We start from the raw sequence: 22,343 nt of genomic DNA, 5'->3' as shown, positions 1-22,343 counted from the left end.
AGCATTAATGAGAGGGTAGCAGTCGTCGTAGTAAAGCTGAATAGGAGGTACAAAATGAAGGTAGTACAAGCCTATGCCCCAACCTCTAGTCACGATGATGAAGAAATAGAACAGTTTTATCAAGATGTTGAACTAGCAATGAGAAAAGTGCAAACTCAGTATACTTTAGTCATAGGTGACTTCAATGCAAAAGTGGGGAATAAGCAGGTTGGTGAGCAAGCAATTGGCAACTACGGCATCGATTCTAGGAATGCAAGAGGAGAGATGTTAGTAGAATTCGCGGAAAGGAATAGGCTCCGAATAATGAATACCTTCTTCAGGAAGCGCAGCAACAGGAAGTGGACCTGGAAAAGCCCTAATGGAAAAACAAGGAATGAAATAGATTTCATACTCTCTGCCGATCCAAGCATAGTGCAGGATGCATGTAGAAGTGTTAGGTAAGGTTAAGTGCAGTGACCATAGGTTAGTGAGGTCTAGGATTTCTCTCAATTTGAAGAGAGAGAGAGTGAAATTAGTCAAGAGGAAACAGGCCAACCTAGAGAGAGGCAGTAAGGGTAAAAGCAGACCAATTCAGGCTGGTGCTTGCAAACAAATATGCAGCTTTAGAAAAGGAAGATAAAGACAACATAGAGGTAATGAATGAAACCGTAACTAGGTTGATCTCAGAAGCAGCAATTGAAGTGGGAGGTAGGGCACCAAGGCAACCAGTAGGTAAGCTTTCCCAAGAAACAAAGGACCTAATAGAGAAACGACAGAAGATGAAAATGTCCAACTCAAGAGATCAGATAGAATTCGCTGAACTGTCAAAACTAATCAACAAGAAAAAAGTAAGGGATATTCGAAATTATAACGTGGGAAAGATTGAGGAAGCCGTAAAATATGGACGCAGCATTAAATCAGTAAGAAGAAAGCTTGGCATAGGACAAGGCAAGATGTATGCACTGAAAGATAAGCATGGTAATATCATCAGCAATTTCGATGACATAGTAAAAGCAGCGGAAGAATTCTATACTGACCTGTACAGTGCCCAAAACAGCCAAGCTACTTTCATTCAAAATAGTGATGAACCGGATACAGAGGCTCCTTCTATAACTAGCGCTGAAGTTAGAAGGGCCTTGAAAGACATGAACAGGGGAAAAGCTGCTGGAGAAGATGGAATAACAGTAGATTTAATCAAAGATGGAGGAGATATCATGCTTGAAAAGCTTGCGGCCCTTTATAAGCAATGCCTCACGACTTCAAGTGTACCAGAAAGCTGGAAGAACGCCAACATTATACTAATCCATAAGAAGGGAGACGTTACAGAATTGAAGAATTATAGGTCTATTAGCTTGCTTTAATTATTGCATAAAATATTCACCAAGATAATTTCCAATAGAATCAGGGCAACACTTGACTTCAACCAACCAAGAGAACAGGCTGGCTTCAGGAAGGGATATTCTACGATGGATCATATCCATGTCATAAATCAGGTAATCGAGAAATCTGCGGAGTACAATCAACCTCTCTACATGGCTTTCATAGATTATGAAAATGCATTTGATTCAGTAGAGATTCCAGCAGTCATAGATGCATTGCGTAATCAAGGAGTACAGGAGGCATACGTGAATATCTTAGCAAACATCTACAAGGATTCCACAGCTACCTTGGTTCTCCACAAGAAAAGTAGAAAGTAACCTATCAAGAAAGGGGTCAGGCAAGGAGACACAATCTCTCCAATGCTATTCACTGCATGCTTAGAAGAAGTATTCAAGCTCTTAGACTGGGAAGGCTTAGGAGTGAGGATCAACGGCGAATATCTCAGCAACCTTCGATTTGCAGATGACATTGTCCTATTCATCAACAATGGAGACGAATTACAACAAATGATTGAGGACCTTAATCGAGAAAGTGTAAGAATTGGGTTGAAGATGAATATGCAGAAGACAAAGATAATGTTCAATAGCCTGGCAAGGGAACAAGAATTCAGGATCGCCAGTCAGCCTCTAGAGTCTGTAAAGGAGTACGTTTATCTAGGTCAATTACTCACATGGGACCCTGATCACGAGAAAGAAATTTACAGAAGAATAAAATTGGGGTTGGAGTGCATACGGCAGGCATTACCAAATCCTGACTAGGAGCTTACCACTGTCGTTAAAAAAAAAGGTGTACAATCATTGCATTCTACCGGTGCTAACATATGGGGCAGAAACTTGGAGGTTAACGAAGAAGCTCGAGAACAAGTTAAGGACCGCACAAAGAGCGATGGAACGAAAAATCTTAGGACTAACGTTGATAGACAGGAAGAGAGCGGTGTGGATCAGAGAACAAACGGGGATAGCCGATATTCTAGCTGACATTAAGCGGAAGAAATGGAGCTGGGCAGGCCATGTAATGCGTAGGATGGATAACCGGTGGACCATTAGGGTTACAGAATGGATACCAAGAGAAGGGAAGCACAGTCGAGGTCCACAGAAAACCAGATGGGATGGTGAAGTTAGGAAATTTGCAGGCGCAAGTTGGAATACGCTAGCGCAAGACAGGGGTAATTGGAGATCGCAGGGAGAGGCCTTCGTCCTGCAGTGGACATAAAATATAGGCTGATGATGTTGATGATGATGATGATGATGATGATGATGTATTTATTTATTTAAAATACTCTCTAATTCAATATCATTGTAGAGGGAAGTGGGTTACTGATCACGAACAGCAATGACAAAAGTACGGCATGTTGTACCGTATGAAGTTAAGTAAGAGCAAGATGATATATACAAAAAAAGCTTATGAAAGGTCAGACTAGAACAGGACGAAAATATTTATACTCTCATTAAAAACCAAAGAGAGAATAACAAAACGTATAATTAAGGCAAGAAAGACACGGTCAGTAGTATAATCAATAATCAATCTAACTGGCAAATCAACTCGGCGGGAGCCCGCAAGGTGAGGGAAAGTTCATGACAGAAAACAAAAATTGTCACCCACCGGACGTGTTTCATGTAGCTTCGAAGGAAACCGATACGGGTTTCTCGGAAGAAGGCTTCGCTGTTAAAGAAAAATTCGCCATGACCCGGGGGGTTCGAACGCGGGACCATTCCCTTTCTTTGGCGGTTGTTCTACCATCTGAGCTAACCAGGCGGTTATCAGACCGCAGAGCGAGGGTGTATTAATCGACAACTCAACGACGAATTTTTCTGCAACAAAGAGCTTAGCTTTCTGAGAAACCCGTATGGGTTTACCACTCTACCTTATCTTTACCTTTCTTCTAATTACACCTCGTTTCTTTTACTCGGTGAAGAAGACCTGAAAGACTAGATTTCGACGCTCTTGAGAACGCCCACCAAATTTTTGCTGAGCTTGATGATGGACATATGTCAGGCGCAGGTGAAATGAACACGAGGAGGACGATGACATTCATTTTGAGGAAACAAGAGATAGCGCTTCGGTGTCAGACACACGAAAATCGTCTCGTATGTGTTATCTGAAATGGTCCCTGTAATCTTATGATAACGGAAACAACCCTTATCTCATTGAGCTGCCTACTCCGCACAAATATTTCTCGTGGTATATGCCCGAGCTTGTATTTCTTGAGCTAGCTTACAAAAGCAATTTGTAGTCATTAATAATCAAAATCAAATTTCTCCAAACAAATGAATAAGAGATAGTGAATCGTGTTTATGTTGAGTTGTTCACATCATTAATCAATCGGAGAAATTGGCTTCAAAGCATTACACTTGTGTAATTGACAGGCTTTCGCTTACTTTTGTCAAGCTTTGTGCGGCATGTAATTTTTTCCAAACTTTTATATGTGTAATAACTGTGAAATAAACTGCCAGTCCAAACTTTCCTTTCACCTAAATACCACAACCATGTTCTCACTTGAGGAAATCTTTCTGTATTTGATGTCAAACAAAAGGGGGAGGAGGCAAATTATTAGTTTTTGTACATTTCCGATTTTTCTGCGGCAAGAAGCGAACTATCGCGAATAAACAAATTATCACTGTGGATAACAAATCTCAAGGCCGCAAGGGCTAATAACCAAATTGTTGCTATGCAATGTCACGCACTCGAAAACCGTCTCGAAGCGGTAGCTTGCTCTAGGGAATGGGAGCGGCAAGATTTGTTATTCACTTGGGCTGTGAATGCACCTGTGGTCTAGTAGCACACCAGTAGCTAGAGAATCGGGTTAGCGAGCTGGAGTATCTTGGTTCGAATCCCACCACCGGGCATGTCATGCTTTTATTTAGTGCCAGCTTGTGGCGAGATCCCTCGCTGCGTCTACTCTGCAGGAGTAGCAGCGCAGCCAGCTCCCTCAATGTAAAGGGAAGAGGAAAAAGAAATCTTGCTTTGAAAGTTTGCATACTGCTTGTAGAAGATCCTTGCGCCTTCGTATCAGAAGTAAAAGATATGGCTGAAATGTAGTAACCGCCCCACAGAGTCGGAGCCTCAGGCTTTCGTGCTGAAACGTTTCGCAATTCTCGTCTTATACTCTCGGTAGCTCTTCGCTGTTGCAGAAACAGCGAGATAGTGCATTTCAGCCTTACGAGTGACAAGAGCCGAGCTGTAAGAAGTGATCGAACAGAGTGGAGACAAAAAAAACGAGAACAAGAAATTGAGTAAGCTGCGCGTGAAACGTCCCTCTTTCAATGCTGATGCAAGTGCAGATCCTCTGACGTTTCACTTGCAGCGTTCGGTCTCTCGGGAAAGTAAAGACGGCGCTATCGTGTTTTGTAATTTTTTTCTCGCTGTATTTCCTTTTAAGTTTTCCAAACTTGGACCATCATTGTGACATGCTCCTCCTTGATAGCGTATGATAATTCTTTGCCTTTTCTCGCGATGGCTGTCAAGCAGAGAAATTTCATCTGTCAAAATGTGCAGGGTGTCGTATTGTACGCGTGCGTACAGAAAAATGAGTTTTTCCGGAGACATACGTTTGAGTTTAAAACGAATGCTTCTGGCCACACTTCTGCACGACATTGTGTTCGTTCGACACTGAATGTGACACCTTATGAATGGAAGATGGACACTGTATAGTGCACGAGTCTTCCATGCCGCAGAAATGGGTTGTTACATCTCTTGTCAGCTTCTGTATAGTCTGTAGGTATCGTAGTTGGCCAGTTGAAAACATTACTTCTCATTTTCTTGGTCACCGTTTGTTGCATGAAAAGAAAGCAAACTCTTTTGAAGATCAACCCACTCCACTACGTACGAAAGTGGTCCATCGACGGATGTTACGCGCCGTCGAATGAGCACACCGAATAGCGCACACATATTTTTTAGGATAATGAATACATTCACACAAGTATTAAAAAATAATAATAATTTGCAGTAGATGTTTCATGTGTTACACGCATTACATGTGCATCCAGTAATACATGATTTAATAAACGAACAGTTGAGCCGAATCAGCAGGGCAAAAAGATTAACTATAGAGTGCTTTTCAAGCTTACCCGCTTGAAGCAGAGAAAATCACAAACATCGCATCAAACGCAAATGCTAACATCGGCACCTTGTTCACACAGTGTTACCCAACTTTGGCTTATGCTGGTTCAGTTTGGTTTGCTTCTATTGCGCCAAAAATGAGACATAGTTCGTTATGGTTATATTAATTCCTTGGCTCTTTTATTCAAGTGAAACAAAATATGGTTGTAGTTGAGGCGGATACCGCTTTGTGCCAATAAATGTAAATACAATTTGTACGAATGTATCAAGGGAAAAAATTAATAAATCGAGTGCAAGAAGAAATGCTGATGGCGCAAACTAAGTCACAAACTGGTGCGCAACATGGAATCGTAGAGGAAAATGTCTGCCGGACATATGTGCGAAAGCCGTACAGATATTTTTCTCGCAAATGTACGGAAAACCGCGATTGCAATAGTGAATCGTACAGGGTTCAACTCAGTGCTGATTTCAGTGTGGCAGTCACATTTCAGCAGTTTATTATAAAGTTAACATTGGTGCACCTAATAAACAAAAAGTCGCAGTTTCGCCCGAAAGGCGAAGCATCAATTGCGATAACAAATTAGTAGAGAGCTATACGGGATAAGGATAGTAGTTTTATCGGCTGTATAAACTTGGACACATTCACTTACAACCCTCCGCGGTGGCTCAGTAGCGTCGACATGATTGCGCCGGATTGTAATTTGAATACGCGAGAAAACAATTTTGTTACGCGGAAACTCAAACACAAACCCATTTTCCAGCTGCCGTTTGAGGTCTGTCTCAGTAAGGGCGCGCCCCGTTCGGTTCTTTGCAACATCACCCAGATGGCGCTCGCCTCCGCGCGTCCGCGGCAGCGGCGACGACCGCCGTTCGGGGGAAAGCAAAAAAGAACCAGAAAGCTCGCCTTAGCGTTCGCCGCTAGCGTGTCCAGGTAAAAATTACGGTTACATAAGCTATAATGGCCGGGAATCGTGAGAAGCAGTCAGGGATCTTTGAATGATATCGCGTTCCACTCTTAAAGGCGAAGCGAAAGCGTCCTCCAAGTTTTTCTCCGCCTGACCGGTACCGAATGCAGAACATATTGAGAAAAGGTGTGAGTTCACGTGTGGAGGCGTATGGTGAAAAATGGAGATAGTGGCGATGGCGTCACACTCCTAATACCGTTCTACATAGATTACACCAACTTAAGTGGAGCAAACTTACAAAAATTCCCCACTTACTTTAACTTCAGCGGAACGGTATTTAGCGTGCAGAGCATTATTAAGACGTCCAGTCTGTGTCCGCGTAGTGTATACGGAACATCCTGGGGAGGATAATTGATCGACACGAAAGCAGCGCTATTTGAGAATTTAATAAAAACCAGGCAGGCGACTAACCTTTGCGAGTGCTAATGCGAATCGCCCGCAAATGATCTCTGGCGTCTTGATCTCGATGCTAATGACGTGAAATGAGCCACCCGGACCATATAGACAGGGACAAAGTTTTACATCCGTCCGGGCCAGCTCACACGTCGAACGTAATTGACCGGCTGCGACGTATAAAAAAAATTGCAGAGTCTCGCCTAAGTAAATACAAGACAGTTTCCGGTAGTCATTTTTTAATATTAGAGTGGGGAAAATTGTATTTGTGTACTTATCATTACCGTAACGTTCAATATTATCGCGGCTTCAATGGCACTCAGTTCTTGCCCATTTGACATCCGCGAATGCGTGCTTGACGCTCTTTACCAGCTAACATAAGGCAAAGAGGAGAAACGTCAGTGCTTTACGTGTTTCATCGAGTAGATTGAGCGTTCCCGCGATATAAATTCGGCCCATTGGCCTTCTGCCACCATTGCCTTGTATGTACGCACACTTCGAGCACTATTACATTTTTATTTAGGAACGCTTCTTTGAGCTTGGGTATTCGCGATTCGGTCTATAGACGTTTTCACGAGGGCGCTTCCGACGATCTGGCGTCGAGAGTATGTGCCAGTGTTGCCTGTTTGGTCTGGCACTGTGAGCTTGCCTTGCGCTTGCGTTGCGGAGTCGTAGCTTTCCTTTGATGTTGCCGTTTATTTTGGTCCCAAATGACTTACTCTCGTAAATAATGGCATATACTCATCAAAAGGCTATGGGCCAGCACTGTGCAGTTTATGGGTGCACAAACAACCAGCGGAAAATAACTATTTTGGGGACTATAGTGTGTCCCACTATACAGCACTCCGCGAGACCACTGCCGATGTGGTATATGTTCACGCTTCACCGGTTTCCTGCATCCCCTGAGGATTTAGCATTTCAGTCTAATATGAACCAATGCACACATCAGTTAAATAATGCATTTTGGTAAACGATTTTCGGCACATTTCATTATATGTTGCGATAATTGTCAGCTCTTCGATGCAATATTTTCTCGTATGTAGTCGCAGAAGCTAGATTTGTTATTCTTTCAAACACGACTTCAGTTCCAGTGCCTAATGTGGGGGTCACCCGGGCCGGCGCACTTTTGATCGTGATCGAGCCCGATCTGGATGGAATTTCTTGGTCGCGATTGGCTTCTTTGCTCAAAACTGCGGAAGGGAGCTAATCGCGGTCGAACATTCCGATCCAGATTGGGCTCGATCGCTATCAAATGTGGCCGTGTGACAGACAAATTGAAGAACTCTGTGAGAGAACTAGTCGGTAAATACATTTCGCAACGATCTGGAAAAATCGTGTCCTATGGAAGATGTATGCAGCCCCTGCGTCCACAAAAACATTATCTCTGCGTTCACACGCACCCTGCATAGCCCTGACCATAAAGGTAATTACAAAATCTAGCACCTGGGCTGTATCAGTTAATTGCGCTGGCATCTATGATCACTGTAGCGCGTCGGTTTGCTGCAGGTACCGCGCTGCTCGAGCGCCACGCTTCTCCTTTGACATTTGGTTATAAGCACCCTGCACTGCACCAGATCTAATAAATTTTGCATGATTGAGCTGCTCAGTTGCGTCGAAGCGTATGGAGTAACCACCGCATATCTACTAACCACTGACACGCGTCGTCGGGCCGCCGGCATTGCCCGACAGCTACGTACGCGCCTGCTTTCGCTTAATGAGGCAAGCCTCAACCGCGAAACGTAATATTGATCAGATTCAATCGACGATACGGTCACATGTGCCCAGCACTAACAATGAAATATACCGCTAATTAGCACGCCAGGTCTCGACGAAGCAAACGCGGATGCCGCCGCTACCGACGACGAAATACCACATCCATTGGTTGGGCTTGCTGTTGCCATGGCACACCACACTGAGCGCTCACGCGAGCACGTGAAACATGTAACAAGTCAAGCGTCACAAGACAAGCGAAGCGGAAGAAAACAATCGAAATAATGCTCGGCGAAGATCACACAACGGAAGTGCGGCCGGCCTGCTCTCGCAAGGCTCACAGTCCAAAATGGCGGCATAACATGTTCTGACCACTAGACGTCGCCCATGTCGGGCAATGGCGCTACTCAAACGTCGGTTTGTGAAAAGGTCTATACGCAGGGCCGCAACTAAAGGAACCGTCACGAACCTTATTAAAGGGGATCTCGAACAGCTCGCGTTGGAACTTTAGCGGGACAGAAAGAGAGAGAGAGAGAAAATGAAGAGAGGAAAGACAAATAGGTCAACCCGACGAGCGTCCGGTTTGCTACCTTGCACTGGGTTTATAGGAAAGGGGGGAATAGAATAAGGAAAATAGGAAGAGGAGCGGGACAGTGTACACGCCAGTGGTTATAAACCTGAGTGTCTGCAGGGCCGGGGTACTAACCAACATGCACAAAAACTGAAGACGAGGACAGGTACCACAGCACTACAGTATTACGTGTTGACTGGCTAGTTATTCCATGTTTTTTTTTAAACAGGGATTAAATAAGCTAGAATGGCAGACCTCTTAGTTGCAAGCAGGGATATTCCCCGCTAACGTGAGTAAGATTTTGATTATCGTAAGGGCTATCACTCTTGCCTAAGACATTCTTGAATAAAACATACTGTTTATTGCAGCTACCAGAAAACATCCTAATTAAAGCTTGAGTAACTTCGACCTGGGACACATGTGCGTTTATTTTGTTATTTGCGTGTTGCGTCAGTGGAACATATTGTAGTAATATATTAATGTTAAAGGTAATGTCAAGACGCTTAGCAGTGACTGATTAGGAAAGTAGAGAAACTGTTAAGAACGTTCAAACCCATGAAAATTTTCATAATTGACACGGGCACACTGAGTGATGGCTTCAAGCCAGTGATCGAGATGATAGAAATCATCTCAACCATATTTGGCGCTTAGCAACACGTCTTTGCAAACATCCTTACCAGCACAACTTAATCTAGCATTTCGAACGAAATGGAATAATAAATCAAGAAAAGCAACAAATATAGACGCAGCAACCACCAGCTGAACACCGAAAGAAAAGAGCATATCAGGCCCCAGTTTTCCTCGTCTATGGGACGCATTTCTGAAGGAAATGTATCATGGGTCATATAGGGTTGCGCAAAAAAAAGTTCTTGCCAGAGGCGCAAACTTCATTCGATTTTCTCAACACAGGAAAAAAAATCAAAGTGCTCAAAGCCTAGTTTATAACTCATGCCAACTCAGGGGTCAATGTTGAACATTTTTTTTTTCTGAGGAACCCATCAGTCACGTGTAATCCATCACCCTACTTTAACCGAGTGCAGAGTATTTGCGAAGTTTCAAAATAAAGATACGTGGCAGTCATAAAATGATGAACACAGAAAGCGCTTCGTTTCACTTTCTTTATTTTTTTTGTACACGATGCCGCTTTCGTTTCGCCTGGCGATCATTGCGGTAAGTGCAGAAAGTGCTTGGACTGTAAGAAGAAAAATGGTTTACAGTTATGACAAATAAATGACCCCAGCCGTGAGAGAGAATTGAAATCGCTGTGGAATTCTGGCTCAAAAGTATCGGCGAAGAGCTTTTGCTGCTGAATAATGACCGTAGTAGTAGACGTCAAGTAATTGTGCGAGGCGTTCGACGTTGGTCTATTTGGTGCAAGAAGTGCTAAATTCAAAGCCATTTCAGCGCTTCTCTTGTCACGTTCAGACTTGAGTCTGCGTAGTTCTGGTTATCAATTTACACGCGTTTCTTTTTTGTTTCTTTTGTTATTTATAGCTTCTAAACTTTATTTATTAAAGCTCATTCACTTCGCTTTCATTCTTCGCTACTAAATTGTGTGCAGATGTCGGCTGATGCGAGAAGGCTGCATCGCTCCAACATGAATTTCCGCACGATCCCCTTTCTCTAGCGCAAAGTAATAAACCGGACGCGCGTCTGTTTGAAATCTCTACCTTTCCCTTCTCTATTCGTGCTACTTCTCCTCCTCCGCATGACACTTTCCTCGCGCACGTGTATTCAGAAAACGTTATTTCTTTCTCTCATATCGTTATATTGCCACCCCCCCCCTTCCTCTGCGTAGGGTAGCCAACCGGACGCTTTTCCGATTAACCTTCCCTCCTTCCTCCCTACATACTGACTGCGCAATACTGACTACTCTTATAGAAAAAAAGAAAACAGAAAAATCAGCGCGTACAGCGCGTCGTAATTGCAGCCTCCGCGATCAACTTCAGAAACATTTTCAGAGCTAATTGCGGAGGCCACGCTCCGCTGTGCTGAGTACGGTGAACGCCACCTAGGTGGCGTTGGTAGTGCTTCTTGATGCCAGCGTCCCTTCGAATGCTGGCATCGAGGCGTCATAGTGCTGAGACCACCGAAGCGTTCACTGTCGGTGCGCGTTAGTGTCATAATGCAGTACTTCTCTTTTCTGCTCGTAGGCGGCGGCACCGCCCCGAGCAAGAGCGCGGGTACACGGAGGAGTGTTAAGCCCAGACCACACGTACGCTTGCGGACGCGCGTAAGCTCGCGTCTACGCGCCTTGCGGTTGCCGCGCCTAGCGAGGAATGGCGTTTTGCATCCACAAATACGCGCGACAGCGCGCGCTCACTGGCATCACTTGTTTACACCTTGGCAGACGCCACTTCGTATTTCGTTGTTGGCAGTGCTTCAAAATGCTTCGATATTTATAAACGTAATTTTTATCTTTTTGGAGCTGTTAGATCAGCCCAAAAAGTGAAGAAGAAGCACTTTCTTGCATGGTATAATTCTGCTTAACTGAGAGTTGAATGTACATAACCTGGAGGCACGGAGTGGATCCGATAGATGCACAAGCGCGGCGATATTTGCGGCGCATGTAAGCAGATGTATTTCAAATTGGCTCGTTACGTTTTGTAGCTTTGGGTTCAGAGCGAAGCCAACTAATCATCTTACGTGCAAATAAACAAAGAGACAGGAACACGGTAGCTTACTTCATTGTTACGTCACCAGGGGGGGGGGAGGTGAAGTAGACGAGACCCAGGAAGTCTTGAGAGAGAGAGAGAGAGAGAGAGAGGAACGTGGTGGGAAAGGCCGGGAGGTTAACCGGAAAAGATTCTGGTTTGCTACCCTGCACTGGGGGAAGGGGAAGGGGAAATGAAAGGTGGAAAGAATAGGGAAGAGAAAAAGCAGTCACGAAAAAAAAATCAAGGAATTAAAAAAAGAAAAAAAGAAAAAAAAAGAAAAGGAGGAGGTTGGAAACGTCTGTGAGAACTATAGTCTGTCAGATAGTCCACTCGATCGCAAAAACTTCAAGAGTGCCTTGACTGACTTATTGTGTGACGACTGTATAGGCCGGCGTTCCAGGACTGTCTGCTCCGAAAGCGGCCGGTCGTCAAGACGTGCCAGCGCGGTCGCGAATGACTGCCTATGTGCGCTGTATTGGGGACAGTGACAAAGTACGTGCTCGATTGTTTCCTCGTCGCCGCAGTGGTCACACGCAGCGCTATCCTCCCATCCAATGCGGTAAGCAAACGACTTTGTAAATGCGACACCAAGCCACAATCGGCAAAGTACTGTTGTTTCGGGTCGGGATAGTCCAGGTGGAGGTCGAAGTCGAAGACAGGGGTCCAGTCGATGCAGACGTGTGTGTTGCAAACTAGGTGTGTTCCACAACGATTGTGTGGCATCGTTTGCAAGCACTCGAAGTTTCGCTGCTGCATCTGTTCGTGACAGCGGGATTGGTTCCTGTGCGCCGTCTTCATGAGCAGATCGAGCAGCTTCATCAGCATATTCGTTGCCCGTTATGCCACAGTGGCTAGGGAGCCACTGAAAGGTGACGTCGTGTCCTTGCTCTACGAGGCAATGAAGGAGCTCTCGGATTTCGAGGACTAGTTGTTCGTAGGGTCCACGGTGTAAGGCGGAAAGCAAGCAATGTAGCGCTGCCTTGGAGTCACTGAAAACACTCCATTTGTTAGGTGGTTCCTCACGAATTATGCGAAGTGCGCTACGAAGAGCAGCAAGCTCCGCGGCTGTCGATGTCGTCTGGTGTGATGTCTTGAAAATCTATACACAGGAAGTCTTGGAAATCTATACACTGACATAAGAGGAAGAACGCATTTCCAATGTGAGAAATAGCAGAGAGCTCCTCCGCAGGAGCTTTGTCTCTTGCCCGCTACTCTACTAGAAATGGAGAAGGGTAAAGAGGGAGAGGGAGGGAGTGCGGATGACGCTGATAGTGTACAGTGTACTATACAGCGCACAGTTAACTACGCACTGAATTGAACAGAATGCAGTAAACTATGTGGATGTGCGATATCCAAAAATGTTCTGGGCGCAGCACATCGCAGCTGGTACAAACGTCGATAAGAAAGAGGCGTATAGCTGACGCGCAGGAACGTCGTGGTAGCATCGAGCCTGCACCCCAAGAAAGTTTCGGTCGCGCGGAAATTTACAAATGTTCACGAAAGTGGTAACCAAAAGCGCTGAACTCCAGCTGCATATAGATCGGCAGGATCGCGCGCCGTCTGGGGGTAGCGCGCGCTTCCCGTTTCGTACGTTTTTACGTCGCCGTTCGACAGATGGCGCCGTGGTTCTGGCGTCACATTGTCTGCAGGATGCGCGCTTGCTATGTATGTCATAATTGCTGTTTTTGGGCGCCAGTTCGCTACCGAGCAGAATACCTCAATCTCCCCCTCCCCAAATAATAAACGCACACACACACACACACACACACACACACACACACACACACACACACACACACACACACACACACACACACACACACACACACACACACACACACACACACACACACACACACACATATATATATATATATATATATATATACTGAACGAGAAGAAAGGGAACCGAGGGGCCTCATTTTTATTAATCATACGAAGCCAACAAACAATGACACCAAGGACAACATAGGGGAAATCACTTGTACTTACTAATTCAATTAAATAAAACGATAAATTAACAGAAATAAAGTGGATGAAAAAACAACTGTCCGCAGGTGGGGAACGAACTCACGTCTTCGCATTACGCGTGCGATGCTTCATCCACTTTATTTCTGGCTACATAAACATAAATACCCCAAAAAGTGGATGGCAAAACGGCTCCGCGGTAGCTCAATGGGGAGAGCATCGCACGCGTAATGCGAAGACGTGGGTTCGTTCCCCACCTGCGGATAATTGTTTTTTCATCCACTTTATTTCTGTTAATTTATCATTTTCTTTAATTGAATTAGTAAGTACAAGTGATTTCCGCTATGTTGTCCTTGGTGTCATTGTTGGCTTCTTATGATATGAGTATGTGTATATATATATATATATATATATATATATATATATATATATATATATATAGCGGCTCGGTGTCGGCGCGGCCCCCTTTCTCATCAATTCATCTGTTAAATAAACGCACCCCATCGTAACAATATATTTATATAACTTTACTAAAAAATATAAAAGTGCAGTGTGTGCCCCTTTTATTTTTCCGCTATTACAAAAAGAGGGCGGGCTACAGTTGTCTAATCTGAGAGTAATCATCGTTAGCGCACATGGCACGGTTGTCCTGGCGTGTATCTTCGAATGACTCTTGCTGTAAATATTGCTATCTGATGCCACATGGGCAGCATAATAATTTGCGCATAATATGACACTCGCAAAATTGTTAGTTGGTGGAACGGTTCCATTTTATTAGCTGTTGATATAATGAAATTGGTGTGAAATCATTTGAAAGCGCATATAGTGGCTTCAGTTTTATGAAAATGGGTGCATTTGACATATATTCAACAAAGAAGCCCTTTTGCAATATTGCCAGCGTTGAAGTTTGTATCTGACGGGGATGAATCCATTCGTGCACCGTATATATCGCTTTCGTGACTGCACAGAAAATAACGCGATAAGGTTTATCATTCTTGTATAAAGCATCATAGCCAATTAAATTACACATGCGGAAGATTTTATTGTTTTGAATATAAACGAAGTTGGTTTTAATGTGTATGCCACTTGCATAGTCATATTTGCGGTGGAGAAACATTTTGCATACCAGTACTTCCACAAGAAAATGTGTGTGTGTGTGTGTGTGTGTTGGAGTGGTTGTGAAACGAACAAAGAATATTTGTTATGACCACGTGGCAGATTGATTACTTGAGAATTATGCCTAAATACTTGAGAGGGTGCAAGCTAACTACTTGAGACGAGAAAGGCTCTTTTTTAGCAGAGGAAGCAGCGAGGGAAAATTATGCTTGAGAGAAAAGAACTGGCGCAGAACAAAATTATGCACATCCGACGCACATCTCGGAAACTATGTGAAACGAAGGTCTAGTCAAACGATTAATCAAATGCTGCCCAACTAAATGCGACGGATACAATTGCGTTTACTTTCACACTATGGAGCATGCACCGCTCAAGTCACAACTTATCGTGTAACCTCGTGAAATGTCTCTGTTTACAGACTACATCGTTCACAAGCCATGCCGCAATGCAGACACCAAATCAGGTAGATTAACCGTGATTAACCATGTGATACACAGACAAAGCGATGTCACGAGGCTTATAAGAAGGCGATGTACGGCGCTTTCGGACAGAAAGCTGCACTTTCAAATGAGTGAGTACTACCACCTGTACTTGAGTGCGCGCGGTGTTGTACAACCGGCAGAAGATTGACAGTGTGATAGCAGGATACCACCCCTGTCAATAAATGTCGTTGCTCGTTTCATGCCCGAAGTTCCTTTATTCGGTTGTCACTTTTGGTCAAGAGCCGCCATCACCGTTATCATCGCTCCCGGCCTTGCTATTGCCCATCAAATATTGCATCTGGGACTTGCCAGGCTGCTCTCCGATGGTCAAGAAGGTGGAGCAAGGGACTGAGGCATGAATTATCGCGCTTTCAGTGCAGCTGCGGGGGCGTAGGGCCTGCTGGGGGGGGGGGGGGGGGGGGGGTGTGACGGAGCCCGTTGCGGGGTAGTGGTGCCATCTGTGAGGTGCATCCTGTAAATTATACGATGCGAACACGGCCTCAGAGATCAGGCAACGCGAATGTGGCAGACGATGACAAAACGATGACCAAAGGGCGGATCCAGAGCACTATCAGGGTCTTTCAAGAAAATGTATTGAAGAAACCTGGTACTATGTAGCGGGGGAGGGTTGGCGGCTTTCATCAAAACAAATATAAAACAGTGTGTGTGTGTGTGGGGGGGGGGGGGGGGGGGGGGAGGTCAGCACAAGAATCTATCTGCGCAATTTATACTATACCAAGTCTAGTGTCATGCCGGCGCGCAACGTCTCGGGGAAAAGGGATGGTTGAGAGGAGGGCCCGATCGTCCCTCCCTTTTCGTCAGGGCTATGAGCATGACCTCTTTGAAACCACTGGCATGAATTGAAGCATCAACACTGGTTTCGGTGCTTCACACAAAACAATGGTCCCCGTGACTTCAGTTCCTGCCAGTGCTATTACAGGAAGCATGGTTCCGTGAACTGCTACAGTTGCGTGTAATTCACCACATGTCACATTGACGCAATAAAAACAAACTACGATCTTTCAGGGATTCGTCCTTCTCTTCTAATTGATAAAATTCCAGAAATTCCAGAAACCCGAGGTATATTTCGTCCTTTCTTGAAGTGTGTTTTAGGCTGTAGGAAGGTTCAGAAGCAGCAGGGGTCAGGAACCGACAAGATTGCAATATTGGGTATTATGCCAGACACCAAACCATCAACAAAAGTATATTCGCTTTGAGGTCGCGAAAGCTCCTCTCGGGGACCAGATTGAAGTCAAGAAAAAAATATCGACGGGGGGGGGGGGGGGGGGGGACGCTTCTAGTTCCAAGTGGATCCGCCTTGCGAACTCCCCGGCTAGAATTTGTAAATTGCAATATCTGGACTAGAATTGTGCTATCTGCAGCAGGCAATTGAAAAAATTGAAAGTAAGCGCTGAAACTCCCGGTATCTTTATATGTATGATATACTATTTCTCACAAGCGCCAGTACCGAGACAACCACGTTATTCCTGGGCACGGTAATAAAAGTGATTAATTGATTAATTGATTGATTGATTGATTGATTGAACATGTACAAACGCCACAAAGAAGAGAAGCGGACTAGCAAATGTATCCTAAAGGGACGCTACGCCATCCGCTGAAAAGGAGAGAAAAAAAACTTGGAGGACGCTGTGTGGAAACGCGAGAGTCTTGCGCTATCCTGATTCCAACTTGAAGCTTGCAATTACCGTCATGTCCCCCCCCCTAACTTTCTGCAGTCCTCTACCTGTAACTTCTGACTACGCCATCCGCTTGAAAAGGAGAGAAAAAAACTTGGAGGACGCTTGTGGAACGCGATAGTCTTGCGCTATCTGATTCCAACTTGAGCTTGCAAACATTACCTCATGTCCTACCCCCCACCTAACTTTCTGCAGTCCTCGACTGTACTTCCCATGCCTTGGCATCCATTCTGCAACTCTAATGGTCTACCGGCTATCTGCCCTACGCATTACAGGCCTGCCCAGCTCCATTTCTTTTTACTGCGAAGCTGTCTATGACTAGGATCCCGGGATTTCTTGGTGGCGTAACGTCGACAGAAAACAGTGGCGGGCCGATCCCGGCGGCAGTGCAGGGTAGAGCAATGACTCATTGCAAGCAAGAAGGGGTGGTTGTGTGAGCTTCCGCGTAACAGCATTATGTTTTCTCGTATATTCAAATTGCAATCCGACGCTATCATGTCTGTAGGTTGCGTGTAAGTCATTTATTACGAATTTTGTGACGCATTTTAGTTTGAGAAATTCAATTAGTTCAGTAACACCTATGCGCCATGCGGAGGGCCAGCGTGGTAGTGGTTCGAGATGATATTTACTGACGGACAACACCGCAGACGGCGGACGCCGACAGCGGATTTTCTTCGACACGGGCCCCTTAACGCTATCGCGTTAAAGGTTGCAGTTTAGCCCGAAAGGTGAAGCATCGATTGCGATAGCGAATTAGTAGACAGCTATACGAAGTAATACCGGTGCTAACATATGGGGCAGTCAACTTGGAGGTCAACAAAGAAGCTCGAGAACAAGTTGAGGACCGAACAAAGAGCGATGGAACGAAAAATGTTAGGCTAAGATACAGAAAGAGAGTGGTGTGGGTCAGAGAGTAAACGGGGATAGCCGATGTTCTAGCTGACATTAGGAGAATGAAACGGAGCTGGGCAGGCCCAGTAATGCGCAGGGTAAATAACCGGTGGACCATTAAAGTTACAGAATTGGTGCCAAGAGAAGGGAAGCGCAGTCGAGGACGGCAGAAAACTAGGTGCGGTGATGAAATTAGGTAGTTTGAAGGCGCGAGTTCGAATCAGCTAGCGCACCACAGGGGTAATTGGAGATCGCAGGTAGAGACCTTCAGCCTGCAGTGGACATAAATATAAGCTGATGATGATGATACGAAGTAAGGATAGTAGTTTTATCGGCCATATAAACTTGAAAACATTCTCTCACTAACTGAATTAATAAGCATGGTGTCAGTGCGCGCAAGCAAGTTATGCAGTTGCTAGCGGAGTAGAAGCCGCCCCCACTCCCTGCCGCGCTGCCTACCCGCTTTCCTCCCTTTCGCGCACGAGATTGAGCCGCGAACGTCGGCTCCCCTCACATACAGCATACGGTATACGCGGCGATGGTGTAATCGCCCTTGGACTTTATACGGAACATCACGGCGACGCCGACGGCAAAAATGCGCCTGGTGTGGCCATATAATTGCTATCGCAATAAAAAGCAACGAGAACAAGAGCGATGATAATGACACTTATTAATTTTTAGAGCTTTACTATTATGTTCTTGTTAAATTGTTTTTGCATTGTTATATCCATACGTTGTTGCTTACTCATTTCAGCCCATGAACGATTCTTCTATACCATGGGCGGAAATGAGTAAGCAACCACTTATATATTCAAAAATGTCGCAGTTTCGCCCGAAAGGCGATGCATCGATTGCTATAGCAAATTAGTAGACAGCTATACGAAATAAACATAGTAGTTTTATCGGCCGTAGAAATGTGTAAACATTCGCTGACTAACTACATTAGCAACCACGGTGTAACGCGTGCACTGGTAAACATGAACACATCTCGCTGGCTTGGAGTGTCCATATAATTGCTATCGCATTAAACACAAAAGCAATAGGACGAGAAAAGTAAAACACAAAAACCTATAAGGTGTCGGTACTCATGCGGAGAGCCGCTATTACTAAAAAAAAGTTTACCAAGCAACTCAAGGCAGTTTATAGTGTTGGTTCGTGATTACATGGCTCAACTAGTTTCTTATATCTGTTGCATTCGCGAACGACCCTCTCAATGGCAGCTGTGCCACATCAAACAAAGCAGAGTAAAGCAGTCACCCTTGTTCTTTTTTTTTTCTAACTATTAACCGTGTTTGCGCAAGAGTAACGGTTCACTTATGAAAGAGCGGGATTCATCGAGGCTTGCTTGATTAATTGATTACTGCGCGCCGAAGCGAAAAATCCTGATTGCGGCGGTACAGCTCAGACTAATTGGAGCAAGAACTCGGCCATGTCAATCACCTCAGACGAAAGAGCAGGGAAAAAAGGCGCACATATACATATCATCTACTCTTGTTGTTGTGTCCAGGGACCTCAGTGCAACACACGCGGTCAAGCTCTTAGATATAATTTTAGGGCCAATTTCAGATATCTGTTGAACTCGCGCAGCATATTGTCTATAGAGCTGTATATCAAGCACTTCTGCATTCCAAGCGTGTGCTTTCTTTTGGTTTATATGCACGAACGATACGGAGCCTACGATTATATTTTCTAAAAAAGATGGAATATGTAACTCAAGATCAGAGAGAATATAATGCGCTCGTTTTAGTTGTACGCCCTTTTAAGTGAATCATAATTGAAGGGCATTTTTAGTGCGTGCAAAGGTTCACAATTCAACAAACAAGAAAATTCTGGAAATAATGGTTTCCACTGGCATTACGAAATACTTGTCTTTTTTTTTTTTGCACTTGCTAATTTTAGCGATGTGATTTTTCTTTCTGTGCTTTGCGAGAAATTCAATTTTCTTTCTTTCTCTTCTTTTTAATGTAGTGACGCAAGCCTTAATTGCGGGTACTGATCACATTATTGTGATATTAATTTCCACTCAGTATAAGGTGGGATGTCGTGCGGCACAACGCTTATAAAGTATGTATAAACGTTGGTGCGGCAGGTATTTCGTGCGCTCTGATAAACCGTATAGCAAGGGGCCTGTATAATAATCGGAAGTGGCAGGGTGCACTCGACCTATGCTATTTTTTATGCCTTTGGTTCCTCCCCTTCCCCCTTTTTTTTTCTCTCTCTCTTTTGTTACAGCTTTGTTGTGGCTGTTTCTCATTACTTAGCCACTGGGCTAAATTTTGGACGTTTGTGGGACAAGTCCAGGCCTTCAGCCGGCTATTTTCCCAGGTCCACATCGCTTAATAAGTAACAAGAAAGCGTAATTAAAAAAAAGAGAGAGGGGAGACAGGCTCATGGCAGAGTTGAGTGACCTGCACGCCTCTACTGCTTCAGAGTGACCAGCCTTCAAGCGTGGGTAAGAATCAACTTGATACCTGCACTCAGGGCGGGTGACATAAAACAAGTGAAACTGCCTCCATTTGTTCGAAACGCCCCCTTGCGGTTCAGTGACACAATGTATTTTCAGCTCGCTTGCAGCATTTATTCAATTAGTATGCGGCACCTATGTGTTCAGACTGTTTGTCAATAATCGCAGATCGTTTAATTTCCTTGTTTAGCTTGAATCCAAGTAGAGGGTAATTTTTGTATTATAGCCTTCAGAAAGCTGTTATAGGTGTCTACTTTCACCTCGCTGTGGTTTCTCTTTACTTATGTATGAGAGATAATTTTGAAAAAGATTAACTCTGAAAGCTGTGGAGTTTACTGTTCTGCATACTAAGTAAGGGTCATTACTTACATAAATATAATCAAGTAATTCCGACAAGATCAGCAGTTGGTGGTTCATTTTATAAGCTGGTCAGCATTTGTGTTTATGGCGTACTTTATGGCGGTGTATGCCTCTTGGTCATAAACCACCGTAAAAGTATAGCATAAATCGAAGGTAAGGAAACAATAGCATATACTTTTCGCAGCGTTCCTCTCTGAACGTTCTGGGTCTACAAATATTTCTGGTAATAATTGAGAACTGGGAACAATTTCTTCGAAATGCGCTGCTCGATTCGATTTACGTTCTACGAAAACCGATTCACATTCGGTTCGCACTTGAGACATAGAGAGAGAGAGAGAGAGAGAGAGAATGATAAATGAAAGACAGGAAGGTTAACCAGGACCACGTACTTGATATAAGAACATTAGATGATAGTGCAGGTCTGACTTTTAAAAAGATCTAATATGGGTGGAGTTAGTCACTGTTCGATCCAAACATCTTGATCCCCCCCCCCCTTTTTTTTTTTTGCTTTTGTCAACTGTATTTGACGCAGCTGTAAATGTGACATAGGAAATGTGACGTATTAAGCGTGACAATGATAAATGCATGATATCGCGCTGATATCCTGCAGTCATGTCAATAAACGAAACCTTATATCTCTTTTCTTTTGCTCAGTAGTGCAGCCGGTCGGTGGCTGGGGTGTGCGATAGAATCTCTCTTTCCTCCACGCCTTAGCGCTGCTTTTCTGGTAGCGACCTCGGATGCTCCCCGAGATCCGAGTCTCGTCGGAAGCCACGCTGCAGTCGGCCGTCTCGCCTGATGGACGACAGGGGTCGCCACCATTGCGTACACTTGAATAAGCGCGGGGGGCCAAGCGATCGCTCGGTGGCTGGCCTGCCTGGCTTACCTCCTCCGATGGCAGCGCCTTCATTTCCTGTGCGGACGGAAACCGAAGCTGGCCGCACGGCGCGGCGGCAAAAGCGTGCTTGTTTTGATCGGAAGGAGCGGATTGTCGCCAGCGGCCGCGGCGCTTAAATCTCGGGGCGCGAGCGCGGAGCGGTCCGGCTGCACTTCGGTCTCGAAGAGGCCCTCGTGTGTTTCTCAAGACGTCGAGAGCTGTGCCGAGTGTCCGAACAATTTTTTTTTTTGTTGTTCGGTTCTTATTTGCGAGGAGGTGACATCACGGAGTGTGTGTGTGGGTGGAGCGAGCTCGAGTTGAAGTGAAGGGTCGGAAAACTTGATTCCCACTCGACTTTCCAGACTGTCATTGTGATTGCACATTGAGGGGGAGCGGCGCGTGACTTCAGTGGCAGAGGTATGTGACGTTTGCAGTCCACGATTTTCTCCCTGATGTCTCTCAATGTGTACACGTGACGTTTAGAATAAGGTACAGCTTGCCGTTTCCCTTTCACTTTTTATTTTTATACTAACTTCTGCTGAACCGTTAAGGAAAGTCAACGCGCTTTCGAGGGAAAAAAAAAAACAGTGATAACCGGCATTGTCATATCAATCGACAATATTCACGACAGTTTGCGATCAAGCGTATGTGTCATCAGTAAACATCGAACGAAGCTGCTCAGGGTGAAAAAAAAATAAATAAACGGGTATTTCACCACATGAAGGCAAACAGTAATCGAGTGCTGCCCATTGGAGACTCCTGGGAAGACGGATG

At 44.8% G+C, this 22,343-nt stretch overlaps 1 protein-coding gene across 1 annotated transcript in view; it reads left to right on the top strand.

Moving 5' to 3' along the window:
* Positions 1 to 22,343, top strand: part of LOC119448858 (adenylate cyclase type 5-like) — a 741,406-nt gene that overhangs the window by 283,351 nt on the left and 435,712 nt on the right. The window lies entirely within an intron of this gene.

This window comes from Dermacentor silvarum, chromosome 4, assembly GCF_013339745.2.
Source record: "Dermacentor silvarum isolate Dsil-2018 chromosome 4, BIME_Dsil_1.4, whole genome shotgun sequence".
Classification (NCBI taxonomy): Eukaryota; Metazoa; Arthropoda; class Arachnida; order Ixodida; family Ixodidae; genus Dermacentor; species Dermacentor silvarum.
The sequence above is the reverse complement of the archived record's forward strand: the minus strand, read 5'-3'. Positions and strand labels throughout refer to the sequence as shown.